At 38.9% G+C, this 14869-nt stretch overlaps 1 protein-coding gene across 4 annotated transcripts in view; it reads left to right on the top strand.

Moving 5' to 3' along the window:
* Positions 1-14869, top strand: part of LRRC4C (leucine rich repeat containing 4C) — a 1428975-nt gene that overhangs the window by 1031257 nt on the left and 382849 nt on the right. The window lies entirely within an intron of this gene.

A 14869-nucleotide genomic window follows, 5' to 3' on the forward strand; every position in this document is an offset into this window, starting at 1 on the left:
TGTAAATGAAAGTCGCTCTGTTGTGTCCGAATTTTTGCGACCCCGTGAACTATACTATATAGTCCATGAAATTCTCCAGGCCAGAATACTGGAGTGGGTAGCTATTCCCTTTTCCAGGGGATCTTCCCAAGCCAGGGATCAAAGTCAGGTTTCCTGCATTGCAGGCAGATTCTTTACTGGCTGAACCATCAGGGAATCCCAGAGATCATAGAACTCTAATTTTGCCTTCAGTTCAGTCCATTTCAGTCGCTCAGTCACGTCTGACTCTGCAACCCCATGAATCGCAGCACGCCAGGCCTCCCTGTCCATTACCAACTCCAGGAGTTCATTCAGACTCACGTCCATTGAGTCAGTGATGCCATCCAGCCATCTCATCCTCTGTCATCCCCTTCTCCTCCTGCCCCAAATCCCTCCTAGCATCAGAGTCTTTTCCAATGAGTCAACTCTTCGCATGAGGTGGCCAAAGTACTGGAGTTTCAGCTTCAGCATCATTCCCTCCAAAGAAATCCCAGGGCTGATCTCCTTCAGAATGGACTGGTTGGATCTCCTTGCAATCCAAGGGACTCTCAAGAGTCTTCTCCAACACCACAGTTCAAAAGCATCAATTCTTTGGAATTGGAATGAAAACTGACCTTTTCCGGTCCTGTGGCCACTGCTGAGTTGTCCAAATTTGCTGGCATATTGAGTGCAGCACCTTCACAGCATCATCTTTCAGGATTTGAAAGAGCTCAACTGGAATGCTATCACCTCCACCACCTTTGTTCGTAGTGATGCTTTCTAAGGCCTTAGAACGTGTCTTTAAAATCCTGAAAGATGATGCTGTGAAAGTGCTGCACTCAATATGGCAGCAAATTTGGACAACTCAGCAGTGGCCACAGGACTGGAAAAGGTCAGTTTTCATTCTAATCTGAAAGAAAGGCAATGCCAAAGAATGCTCAAACTACCGCACGATTGCACTCATCTCACATGCTAGTAAAGTAATGCTCAAAATTCTCCAAGCCAGGCTTCAGCAATATGTGAACCGTGAACTTCCAGATGTTCAAGCTGGTTTTAGAAAAGGCAGAGGAACCAGAGATCAAATTGCCAACATCCGCTGGATCATGGAAAAAGCAGGAGAGTTCCAGAAAAATATCTGTTTCTGCTTTATTGACTATGCCAAAGCCTTTGACTGTGTGGATCACAATAAACTGTGGAAAATTCTGAAAGAGATGGGAATACCAGACCACCTGATCTGCCTCTTGAGAAACCTATATGCAGGTCAGGAAGCAACAGTTAGAACTGGACATGGAACAACAGACTGGTTCCTAATAGGAAAAGGAGTATGTCAAGGCTGTATATTATCACCCTGCTTATTTAACTTATATGCAAAGTACATAATGAGAAATGCTGGGCTTAAAGAAGCACAAGCTGGAATCAAGATTGCCGGGAGAAATATCAAGAACCTCAGATATGCAGATGACACCACCCTTATAGCAGAAAGTGAAGAGGAACTAAAAAGCCTCTTGATGAAAGTGAAAGAAGAGAGTGAAAAAGTTGGCTTAAAGCTCAACATTCAGAAAATGAAGGTCATGGCATCTGGTCCCATCACTTCATGGGAAATAGATGGGAAACAGTAGAAACAGTGTCAAACTTTATTTTTCTGGGCTCCAAAATCACTGCAGATGGTGACTGCAGCCATGAAATTAAAAGACACTTACTCCTTGGAAGCAAAGTTATGACAAACCTAGATAGCATATTCAAAAGCAGAGACTACTTTGCCAACAAAGGTCCATCTATTCAAGGCTATGGTTTTTCCACTAGTCATGTATGCATGTGAGAGTTGGACTGTGAAGAAGGCTGAGTGTCGAAGAACTGATGCTTTTGAACTGTGGTGTTGGCAAAGACTCTTGAGAGCCCCTTGGACTGCAAGGAGATCCAACCAGTCCATTCTGAAGGAGATTGGTCCTGGGTGTTCTTTGGAAGGAATGATGCTAAAGCTGAAACTCCAGTACTTTGGCCACCTGATGTGAAGACCTGACTCATTGGAAAAGACTCTGATGCTTGGAGGGATTGGGGGCATGAGGAGAAGGGGATGACAGAGGATGAGATGGCTGGATGTCATCACTGACTCGATGGACGTGAGTTTGAGTGAACTCTGGGAGTTGGTGATGGACAGGGAGCCCTGGCATGCTGAGATTCATGGGGTCGCAAAGAGTCGGACACGACTGAGTGACTGAACTGAACTGAATGCAAGATGTATGTGAGCATTTAGTCAGAATGTAGAATACAATCCAGTTGAGATGCCATAAATGTGAAAAAGAAAAAAAAAAAAGCATGAAACTGACTAACTGCTTCTACATGTGGAAATATTGTATTAGCTTCTGGTGGCTGCTGCAACAAATTTACTACATACACCATGGCTTAAACAATGGAAATTTATGTTCTCACTAATCTAGAGGCCAAAGGCCCATTATCAGTTTCACTGGACTGAAATGGAAGTTCTGATCAGGGTTCTCTCCTTGGCAGGCTGTACAGAAGAACCCATTTCTTGCTTCTTCCAGCTTCTGGTGACTCCAAGGATTCCTTGACTTTGCGAGCATCAATCCAATGTCTGTCTTCCTGGTCACATTTCCTTCTCTTCTCTGTTTACTCTCTGACTCTCTCTCTTTGTGAGAGGGATTATGAATGCATGTGATTTCATTAAAAGTTCACCTAGTAACTCAGGGGAGTCTCTCCATTTCATGATTCTTAATTTAAGTACATCTACAAAGTCTTTTTTCTGCCACATAAGGCAACATGGATATCATTTAAAGACCATCATCAGGCTACAACAGATAGCCATGCAAATGTTCTTTACAGAGCTGCAACCAGAATCTGGACAGGAAAATTTTTATAAAGACTGTACTTGTTAGGTTTCAACTGAAAATAATAGAAACCTTAAAGCTACAGTAGTATGAACACCAAAGATTTATTTTTGTCTCATTAAATTAAGTGCAACAGTAAAATATTCACACACACACATAAGGGGATTGTGTATCTTCTGTCTTTTAGTCCACAATCCTTGGCAAGTTTCCTCATGAATTAGTATAGCCAAACCTTCTTTTCATCATTGAGCTTACCTTCCGATTGAAACAAAACAAGAATACAAAAGAATTAAAGGGCTTTCTGGGGTGCCCCACCAAATAACTTTGCTTACCCACACTGGTTTTCCCAATTTGCAAAGGGAGTTTCCAGTAGGACCCAATTTCTACTTTCTAATATCAAAAAGATGGAGAGAATGAACATTGTTTAGTCAGCTAACTACAGCCAGGCTAACCAGAAAGCCATTCTAATTTGAATATCATTCAAAGAAGATTTAATTTCTCCTCTAGAGATATTTACATTAGAGGTAATCATAATGAAACCTTTATTATGAAAATGTACAAACATTCAAAGACTTTTAAGATATTAAGAATAGTAGTAATTATCTCATTTGAAAAGTAACTGTATTTAATAATATTTACTCATAATTACTACTCTATTCATTTATCCTTTTTTGTATCTTTCTTTATTATCTATCTAATTTTTCAACCAGTTGAGAGATGGAAAGTAAACCACGCAACTCATGATGGTTTATAAGATCTTCAAGTTTCTTCTAAAAATAATGTTCCTCACATCAGTAGCATCTCAATTAAAAGATAATAATTTTCTAATATTAGCTAATGCAAGTGCTAGTGCTTAAATTTCCTCCTTTGCCTCAAAAAAATACGATAGAATATTTTTCAAAACCAGAGAGTTAAACAAAGTTAAGTTCATGTATCATATTTATTAGGTATTTTTTAGTCTTTTCTAATCTACAATTCCTCATTTTCCCTGGTTAGTGAATTTTTGAAGAAAGCAGACCAGTTGTCCGATAGGATGTTTTATATTCTTTGTCAGATTCATTCCTTGTGGAATGTGTTAACTTTTTTTTCCATCTCCTTTATATTGTAAAATGTAAGTTGTATCTAAAGGCTTGATATTTTACCTTTGGCAAAAAAAAAAAAAAAAACTTGAAAAGCAATGCTGTGTATTTTGCATCGTATCAGGAGGAATATATTGTCAGATTGTGTCAATATTAGTGATTCTAAGTTTGACAACTTTGTGAAAGTACAGTTGGCAGACTGTTTCCTTGAGAAGGTTTATTTTCCTCTTGGATATTAGCAAATAAACTGTAGGATGATTCTTTGGTGCCATGAGACTACTGGTTTTAGCATTCATCACTTTCTGGAAGAAGGAGTTTTAGGTGTGTGTGTTAGTCACTCAGTTGTGGCCAGCTCTTTGCAACCCCATGGACTACAACGCTCCAGGCTCCTCTGTCCATGATATTTTCCAGGCAAGGATACTGGAGTTGGTTGCCATTTCCTTCTCTAGGGGATCTTTCCAACCCAGGGATCGAACCCAGGTCTGTTGCATTGCAGGCAGACTCTTTACCGTCTGAGCCTCCAGGGAGGATGGTTTTGGGGGGATTTCAAAATAATGTTTTTGTATCATATTCATCCCATATATTAGCAAGTATTCTTCTGAGGAAAGAATTTGCCACAACAGCAGAATATGAACATATAATCTTTTCTTTTAAAAAAAAATGGGGTAATGTTTAACTACATTTTATTACTAATTTTCATACTAACACATTGGTGTAACAATCGCTACAACTGATGGCAAACATGATTGCCATCACACAAAAGGGGTGTGTGTGTTTTCCTCTTTTGTTTTAATTATTACCATATTTTTTATTCTTTCAGTATTTTAAACCCAAGTGTCATTTTTCTCTTTAGGCTGAAACAACATCAAATTTAGCCAGAAAGTGACCCTCTAAGTTGGCTTATGTGTCTTTTCCTTAGAACCCCATGTGGTTTTTCAGGCACAGCTGGGAGTCCCTGGTTCACCCTCCATCCTCGCTGCTTGGAATCAGCCAGGATCTGAACTGCAGGTCTTCCATATGCTATTCCTACAAGGCTGTTTCAGTAAATGATGCTAGCAAATTTATATGTCTTTTCCCTGACACTAAAAACTTTTTTGCCCAATAGTATTTAAAAATTTGCTTGTTTGTGTTATACTGTGAGATTTAAAAATTAATTCTAACTGCATGCTGTTGTTCAGTAACTAAGTCATGTCCTACTCTTTGCCAACCCATGAACTACAGCATGCCAGGCTTCCCTGTCCTTCACTCTCTCCCAGAGTTTGCTCAAACTCATGTCCCTTGAGTCAGTGATGCCATCCAGTCATCTCATCCTCTGTTGTCCCCTTCTTCTCCTGCCCTCAGTCCCCTTCTTCTCCTGCCCTCAGTCTTTCCCAGCATCAGGGTCTTTTCCAATGAGTCAGCTCTTCATATCAAGCAGCCAAGTATTGGAGCTTCAGTTTCAGCATCAGTCCTTTGAATGAATATTCAAGGTTGAATTCCTTTAAGATTGACTACTTTGATTCCCTTACTGTCTAAGGGACTCTCAAAAGTCTTCTCCAGCACCACAATACAAAAGCATCAGTTCTTCGGCATTCAACCTTCTTTATGGTCCAACTCTCATATGCATAAATGACTATTGGAAAAACCATAGCTTTCACTATACGGACTATTGTTGGCAAAGTGATGTCTGTGTGTTTTAATACCCTGTCTAGATTTGTCATAGCTTTTCTTCCAAGGAGCAAGCATCTTTTAATTTTAGAACTGCAGTCACTGTCTGCAGTGATTTTGGAGCCCCCCAAAATAAAAAATGTCACTGTTTCCACTTTTCCCCCATCTATTTCCCATGAAGTGATGGGACTGGATGCCATGATCTTAGTTTTATGAATGTTGAATTTTAAGCCAGCTTTTTCACTATCCTCATTCACCTCATTAAGAGTCTCTTTAGTTCCTCTTCCCTTTTGGTCACTAAGGTGGTATCATCTGCATATCTGAGGTTGTTGATATTTCTCCAGAAAATCTTATTTCAGCTTGTGATTCATCCAGCCTGGCATTTTGTGTGATATACTCTGCATGTAAGTTATATAAGCAAGGTGACAATACACAGCCTTGACGTACTCCTTTCCTAATTTTGAACCAGTCCATTGTTCCATGGACTGGTTATTCTTGACCTGCATGCAGATTTCTCAGGAAGCAGGTCAGGATGGTCTGGTATTCCCATCTCTTGAAGAATTTCCACAGTTTATTGTGATCCACACAGTCAAAGGCTCTAGCATAGTAAATAAAGCAGAAATAGTTGTTTTTCTGGAACTCTCTTGCTTTTTCAAAGATTCACCGGATGTTGGCAATTTGATCTCTGGTTCCTCTGCCTTTTCTAAATCCAGCTTGTACATCTGGAAGTTCTTGATACACATAATATTGAAGCCCAGCTTGAGGGATTTTGAGTATGACCTTGCTAGCATGTGAAATGAGCACAATTGTATGGAGTTTGAACTTTCTTTGGCATTGCCCTATAGTTAATATAGTCTAATATAGTCAGTAGTATATTAACAGTAGGCCTAGTAAGTAAATTTGTTATTTGCATGCCACTCTCTGAGCCCTTTTGCCACACTGAATATATGCACACACATTCAGTCATTCAGCCATTTCTGACTCTTTGCCACCCCATAGACTGTAGCCCACCAGGCTCCTCTGTCCATGGAATTTCCCAGGCAAGCCACTGGAGTAGGGTGCCATTTCCTAATCCAGAGGACCTTCCCCACCCAGGGATCAAACCCAGGTCTCTTGTGTCTCCTGCAATGGCAGGCAGATTCTTTTTATCACTGTGCCACCTGGGAAGTCCTCTTTTTCTTGGAGATCACTACAAAACAGGATACAGAAAACTCCCTTGATTCATTTCCATATTTATGTGTCTATTTTTTAGGATGTTATAATATTCCATTGTTTTTCTGTCCCCTGTGAACAGACATTGGAGTTGTTTAAAATATCTTACCATTAGAAATAATGCTACAGTGAATAATCTTGTGCCTATTTTATTTCTGAAGATGTATCTTTAGTAGAGATTCCTAGAAATGAGATTATTGAATAAGAGAACAAAATTTTTTGAGATATTGGGACGTTTTCAAACATCACACATGTACATTTTGTACTCAGACCAGATATATGAGAATATCTCTTTCTAGTCTTTCCAATAGAGATATTGTCAAACACAAATTTTTGCCAAATTGAGGGGTATGACATAGCATTTCACTACTGTTTTAGTTTGTGTAATACTTACTATGAGGTAAGCATTTTCTTTTTAACATTTTAGGGCCAGTTGCTTCTCTTTTAATGATGAATTTTTTTTTTTTTTTAATTTCTGGAGTTTCTTAGATTTTGGTTCTGAGTGTTAGTTTTGTTTGTTATTATGCTTTTTTCTCTTCAAAGAATCATGTAATATATGTATTGACTATCCATTGCCTATCTTCTATAATCAATTACAGTAACTATAATTTTTACCTACTTCTTCCTTTGATTTCATTTATTTGGGTTTCTTCTAATTCCTAGCATCAATGCCCCTTTTGGTAAAATATGCTCTCCCTGGGTTTCCCTTTAAGTCATTCTTTATTTTCAAGATAATTTTGCCTTTTTTTCTTCCATTTGTTTCTTTTTGCAATCAGTCAACAGCTATTTCAGTTCAGCCTTCCTTATGTTTATCCACTTTTATTCAGAATACTTAAGTTTCTGATGTGTGATTTTCTTGCTTGACCATAATTGCTTGCTTAACTCACGGTGGTTGCTTCTACTGATTTTGTTTTCTAAATCATTGGTCACAGTATCTTGCCCCTTTACAGCAAGACTTGGGCGCTCTCTACTTTAGCCTATTAACATGTTTCCTTACCTTGGAAGAGTTTCCTCTCTCTCTCTGTTTTTGTTTATTTATTTTTTCTGTGGTCACAGACGTTTTCAGCCTCTAAGGAATTGTTTTCCCTCTTCATCCCCTTTCTAATTTCATCACCACAGGAGATTTTTCTTCTCCCTCCATCATTGTCCCCCATCTTCCATGAGTTGATGCCAAGAATGAAATAATGCCTAAAGTTCCCCAAGATTCTTTCTCAGCTTTCATGCCCTAATCCCAGATGCAGTTCACTGCTTTGGGCACATGAAGGGCTGGCCCAAATAGAAAGGATTTACCTGTGCCCAGCCATGGTTATTCTGAGGTTGTATAGACACCCAAGGACCCAGGGGAAAGAAGTTCAGGTGAACAGAGACTTTTTCTGTGAATTTGACTCTTTTGAACTGTAAGACATCATGCCGATAAAACAGAGACATTGGAAGTTTTTTTTTTTGGTTTTTTGTTTTTTGTTTTTTTTTAATGTTGATCTTTTTTCCTTTACTCCCATTTATGGTACATTTACTCTTTTTCTGCCATTTTATTAGGAATGAAACTAGATGTGGATCTTTCTTACCTAGATATTGTCTCTTTATGAAATTTAGTTTACTTGGGCTTTTTGTTCCCTCAGCTACTCTGGTGTGTTTTTAGAAACTGTAATTTACTTTATTTCATTGTTTTTAGCTTACTTATCCTTTTTTTTTTTATTTTATGGTTACGTTATGTTGGCTAAAAACATATATACAATCTAGAAGTGGAGGATTATATTCTATGGATTTTTTAGGACTTAATGTTGGGGAGACAGATTCTCAAATAGCTCTGAGTGACTGCTTTGAAGAGGTAAGGCAGGAGTCAGGATATATAGGAGTTTTTACCACAAAGAGAGGGTTGTCTAAACTTCAAAAGATTATTGTTAATTAAAGAAAATCAGACATCTCGAGTTCATGAATTTAGCACTCTCTGTGTATCAGAATATGTAAGAGTCTTGAAATCATTCTTTTGATATTCACCTTAACTATCTAGGGCCTGCATCCTTTTCTTTCGCAACCTGAGTTCCCTCATCCCTGCAGGATGGCCGCAGTTGTCAAAGGCTTGGCAGCGGACAGCCCATTTTGTCCCCATCCTGCATTCCCTTGGGGCTCACCATGGGGTAGGGGGTGGATGCAGTGGCTTGACGGCTGCTTCATGCCTTGTTTACTGATACTGCAGAGAGTATTTTTCATTCATAGGTAGAAGAAATGGTCTCCTTCAACGTCTTACACCCTCTCTGAAAACTCATTAGAATGTGTTTTAAAGGATTAAACTTGCCTCTTACTATAATAGAAAATTAATCTGCTGCTGCTGAATCTAGAAGTACTAAAATGCTATCTGTTGTTTTGGCTGTACTCCTGGCCTAGGATTTTTTATTTAGCTTGGGTAGTAATAGAAGGCAATGGCACCCCGCTCTAGTACTCTTGCCTGGAAAATCCCATGGACAGAGGAGCCTGGTAGGCTGCAGTCCATGAGGTTGCTAAGAGTCAGACACGACTGAGTGACTTCACTTTGACTTTTCACTTTCTTGCATTGGAGAAGGAAATGGCAACCCACTCCAGTGTTCTTGCCTGGAGAATCCCAGGGACGGGGGAGCCTGGTGGGCTGCCGTCTATGGGGTCGCACAGAGTTGGACATGACTGAAGCGACTTAGCAGCAGCAGCAGCAGTAATAGATATCCTTTTTTTTTTTTTTTTTTGCTGTGCTTAATCCATGTGGAAACTCCTGGATCTACTTTGGTGTTTATAGAAAACAGATTTTTCAGCCACAGAATACTATTCTTGAGTTAAAATTCTATATAATTATCATTAAGCCACCAAGTAAAATTTACTTTTCCAATGAACCACGTGTTCAATAGTACGGATGACAGAACTGATGCCATTGTTTTTATAGTAGTAATTAGTCATTTGCTTGGTATAACAAATGTATACATACTTTCATGTACATTATTTCATTATATTTTTCCTACATTCCTACAAGGTAGTGGGAAATGCAGCCTGCTCTGGTTTCTTGCCTGGGGAATCCCATGGACAGAGGAGCCTGGCGGGCTGCAGTTCCCGGGGTCACAAGAGCTGGACATGACTTAATGACTAAACCACCACCACCACAAGGTAGTAAGTAAGGTGAAGAAGTTAATGTTTGCAAGTCATTCAGATAGCCACTTAACTATCTCTTTCAAATATCTGATTTTAAAGACTTCATATTTTGTCCCTATTTAGGGCTTATCCAATACCTTAGCTTTTCAAAATAGGTAAAACAGAAAAAAGACTAAGTAAGCAAAAATATACCAAATAAAGGAACATAATAAAAAGCACAAGTGTATTAAGGATGTATGCATAACATTTCTGCTCATTTATCACACCAGGTATTTTCTTGAAAACAAGAATAGTAAATGAATCAGTATTGTATAGGTTATTTAAAAACTAATCCCTTTGAAAAATCTGTTGCTTAAGTCCAACTGAAATTTAGAGCAGTCTACTAGGTTTCCTCTTTCAGGCATTTATTAAAATTGTCCTTGGGTCCAATTGTAGCTGTTTCTGGGTTTAGAGTAATATAAGAGAGATCCCTTGCTATCCTCACTGAAAGGTGCTAGGAAAAACGCGGCTTCAGTTGCTGCTAAGTGAGGTACCTGAGCTTGGCATTTACTGGATGCCTTCTTTGGCTGGGTATATTGAAAATTTTTCATTTATTCCTAGTATCTATTTCATAGATGAGTAAAATGATGCTTCAAGTAGATTTTAAAAAGAGAAAAGCCTGCATAATGTTACACAGCTAATTAGTGATTGTAGGATTTTAATCACAGGTGTTTGACATGAGAGTCCCCTTGGTTTTCTCCCTAGATTAGGCAACTCAGTCATAAACAATTTTAAAGAAAGCTTTATATCTATTTTACCAAGGGTATATTTCCTTATGGTCCTTGAGTTCACTTTAATCCTGTCTTTGCTTTTGACTTAATTGCTTTTTAAATATAGGATTAACTGTCTTCAAGGAAAAACAATTTAAACAGAACAAGTATTTGTTTATATTCAGATTCATACATCCAGTAGAAGCAAGGAATAATAGAGGTCACCTTTTCATATACTTGTGTTGTACAGATGCAGAAAATAAGGTTTCCCAAGATCACAATTAGGAAAGCAGCAGGCCTGAAACCAGATCTCTAGTATCACAAACCTGTGTTCTTCCCAATTAAGAAAACTATATACTTGCCTTTTCCCTCAATCTCTCAACTATTTTTTTTTTCCATAAAAATCCTGCAAGAAAATGATGAACTTCAGGTTTTCTTCCTTACAATAGAAAATAATGAATCAACATATATTATGTAATGTGTGATAATGAAGGACAGGGAAGCCTGGCATGTTGCAGTCCATGGGTCACAAAGAGTCAGGTATGAGTGAGCGACTGAACAACACTGTTGGAGTGAAGAAATTTTCCTCTACCCCCTCTTGAATTCTTTTGGCTGGTCTAACGAATAGTTTTGTGTGAATTCTTCTTGAGGTCCCTCAAATGTTCTGACGTTCCTTGCCTTTTGGGGAAAGGACCTTCCTTATATGGTTAGGCTGCTGGGAACCCCGTAAAGCTATTTGTCCAAGTGGTTTTATTGATTCCATGAGGGGCTTACCAGGTGATGCTAGTGGTAAGGAACCACTTGCCAATGCAGGAGATATAAGAGACTCAGGTTTGATCGCTGGGGTCAGGAGGATCCCCTGAGGATGGCATGGCAAACCACTCTGATATTCTTGCCTGGAGTATCTCATGGACAGAGGAGCCTGGCAGCTACAGTTCATAGAGTTGCAAAGAGTCAGACATGAATGAAGCTGCTTAGCCCGCTTGCAGGCATATTTCCATGAATATCACTGAAGATAAAACACATTTGTAAGAAGCTTTTGTAAAAGCATCTAACAGGCATAAAGAATAGACTTATGGACATGGGGAGAGGGGAGGAGAGGGAGAGATGTATGGAAAGAGTAACATGGAAACTTACATTACCATATGTAAAATAGATGGCTAATGGGAATTTGCTATATGGCTTAGGAAACTCAAACAGGGGCTCTGTATCAACCTAGAGGGGTGGGATGGGGAGGGAGATGGGAGGGAGTTTCAAAAGGGAGGGGACATATATATACCTATGGCTGATTCATGTTGAGGTTTCACAGAAACAAATTTTGTAAAGCAATTATCCTTCAATAAAAAAGTAAATTAAAAAAAAAACAACTGTCTGTGAATGATAAATGATTTTAAAATGTCCATTATTAAATATCTGTTTCACTGCAATACAAATGACAAGGATATTTGGTTATCACTGTAACATATAATATATTAAGATAATAACTGTAACTGTGACTGATAACATTATATTTGGATATATCCAAATTTTAAAAGTTTGATATGATCTTTAGAACATTTATATTAATAACATTTACTTACTTATACAATATAATCTAAGAATTTTTACCATCATTTATTTAACAATACTTCCCATATAATTTAACATACCAAATAAGCCTAATTCATTTAATCTCTCTTTCATAAGGAAAGAAAACAGATCTTTGGAGGTGTTCCAGGAGCCCTTTGGAAAAGCCCAAAGATATTTTTAGGTCAATAAGACTTCATTTAGAATTTGATTTGGGGGAAGTTTGTCAAGGATATCAGAAATCTTTTAAAACAATCCAAAAGAATCGAAAGTCGCTGTAAAATAGTTATCCATTTAATCAAAGTGACAAAGGCTTTATGGGAAAATAAAGAAATGTAAATAGTTGTAAACTCTTTTATATTGAAAAGGCTCAGGTTTTTTTTTCCTAAGGTATCAAAGACATATTAAAGACAAAATATTGAATCTTTGTTTTTCTAAACAGATTACATTAAAGGTAAAGAAAATCTTTGTTTACAATTTCTCGTTAAGAGCAGATCAATAATCTAAGAAACCTTTGCTTTTTTAACAGAGAGATGAACTGCATATTAATTTTGCACCAGCTAACTTTGTATATTAAAGCTCACTTAATTAAATTTATTCCAGTCTTAGACCTAACCATACATAAAGTCTGTTTTCAAAGATTTCTTTATTTCCCCTCAAGAACAGGACAATTTTGCTCCAGTATCCTAAGCTTTTGTAATATCTATAATCATTTTGAGAGGAATTAGTGAGTTTGGGAATTGGTAGAGATAGGTGGGCTTTGTCTTATTTCTAGGCTTGTACTTCCGGTGTTTAGAGATTTTCAAGACAAAGACAGATGTTTCTGTTAGCCCTAGGGGTCTATTTCTTATCTCCTTGTGGGAGGGTCTGGGGAACTGTGAGGAAATAGATAACTTTTTTTTCCCCTTTAAGAAGGGACATTTACAATGGATCTTTGGTTTTAGTCTAATTTCTGTTCTTTCATATCAATAAGGAATTCTCTAAGTTTAACCATTATACATATATATATATGAGGTGTGTGTGTCTTCTCCTTTCACTTAGCCCCTCCCAAAAGTACCTATGACAGCTGTTTATGATGAGGACTCTCAAAATAATTTTTTTTTGAAAGTTGACAATTTTAAAGGGGGCTTCTCTGGAGGCTCAGATAGTAATGTATCTGCCTGTAATACATGAGGCCTGGGTTCAATCCCTGGGTCAGGAAGATCCCCTGAAGAAGGAAATGGCAACCCATTCCACTTATCTTGCCTGGAGAATCCCACGGACAGAGGAGCCTGACAGACTAAAGTCCATGGGGTCACAAAGAGTCGTACATGACTGAAGTGACCTAGCACGCCACATGCAACTTTAAAGACCCATCATCTGGTTATTGACAAGTAAGAGCTTACATTATTCTCAAATAGGGGCTGAGACAATAAACCTTTTTTTATGGCTTATCCAAAGATGCAAGAGGTATCTTATAAGAGGGTATGTAGCCTCATGAGGTCGAGAGTAAAACTCTGTGCTGCTACAGGTTCTGAGAATGGTGTCATGAAAACGGTGTCTCCCATTTCCCATGAGAATGTGTGACACCTCTAGTTATAGACGCACTAATCTGTGACGCTGAACAGGCTACTGGAATGATACTTTTCTAGCACTAATAAATAAATAAGAAAGATTACTCAATCTTACAAAGGCTACTTATGGACTAGGAACCCTTATGACAAAATTCCTTAAGAGCTGGAGTGGCTGGACAAAGAGACTGCTGTTTGACTTCTTGCTCAGAAGCCCATTTTACTCAACTGGTCACCAGCTGCACCCCAGTAAGTGCACGTTTTAGATGGCAGAGACCAGAGAGCATATTCTCACTGTCACAAGGCTAAGTTCTAAGGATATAGAACAAGACAGAAGGAAAAACCCCATTCAGTTTTTACACGAAACACCCACAAGCCTTGTTTAAACAAGCCTTACTCTGATGAGGCGGAGAAGGCAATGGCACCCCACTCCAGTACTCTTGCCTGGAAAATCCCATGGACGGAGGAGCCTGGTAGGCTGCAGTCCATGGGGTCGCTAGAGTTAGACACGACTGAGCGACTTCACTTTCATGCATTGGAGAAGGAAATGGCAACCCACTCCAGTGTTCTTGCCTGGAGAATCCCAGGGATGGGAAGCCTGGTGGGCTGCCGTCTATGGGTCGCACAGAGTCAGACACGACTGAAGTGACTTAGCAGCAGCAGCACTCTGATGAGGAATGAACTCACCTGTCTATGAGGCCAGCTCAAATAGCAGATTGATCAGATCAGCTCAGCCGCTCAGTCCTGTCTGACTCTTTGTGACCCAATGGACCACAGTACACCAGGCTTCCCTGTCCACCATGAACTCCCAGAGCCTACTCAAACTCATGTTCATCGAGTCGGTGATGCCATCCAACCATCTCAACCTCTATTGTCCCCTTCTTCTCTCGCTTTCAATCTTCCCAGCATCAGGGTCTTTTCCAATGAGTCAGTTTTTCCCATCACGTGGTCAAAGTATTAGAGCTTCAGCTTCAGCATCAGTCCTTCCAATGAATATTCCGGACTGATTTTCTTTAGGATTGACTGGTTGGATCTCCTTGCTGTCCAGGGGATTCTCAAGAGTCTTCTCCAACTCCAGAGTTCACAGGCATCAGTTCTTCAGAGCTCAG

This window comes from Bos indicus x Bos taurus, chromosome 15 (assembly GCF_003369695.1).
Source record: "Bos indicus x Bos taurus breed Angus x Brahman F1 hybrid chromosome 15, Bos_hybrid_MaternalHap_v2.0, whole genome shotgun sequence".
Classification (NCBI taxonomy): Eukaryota; Metazoa; Chordata; class Mammalia; order Artiodactyla; family Bovidae; genus Bos; species Bos indicus x Bos taurus.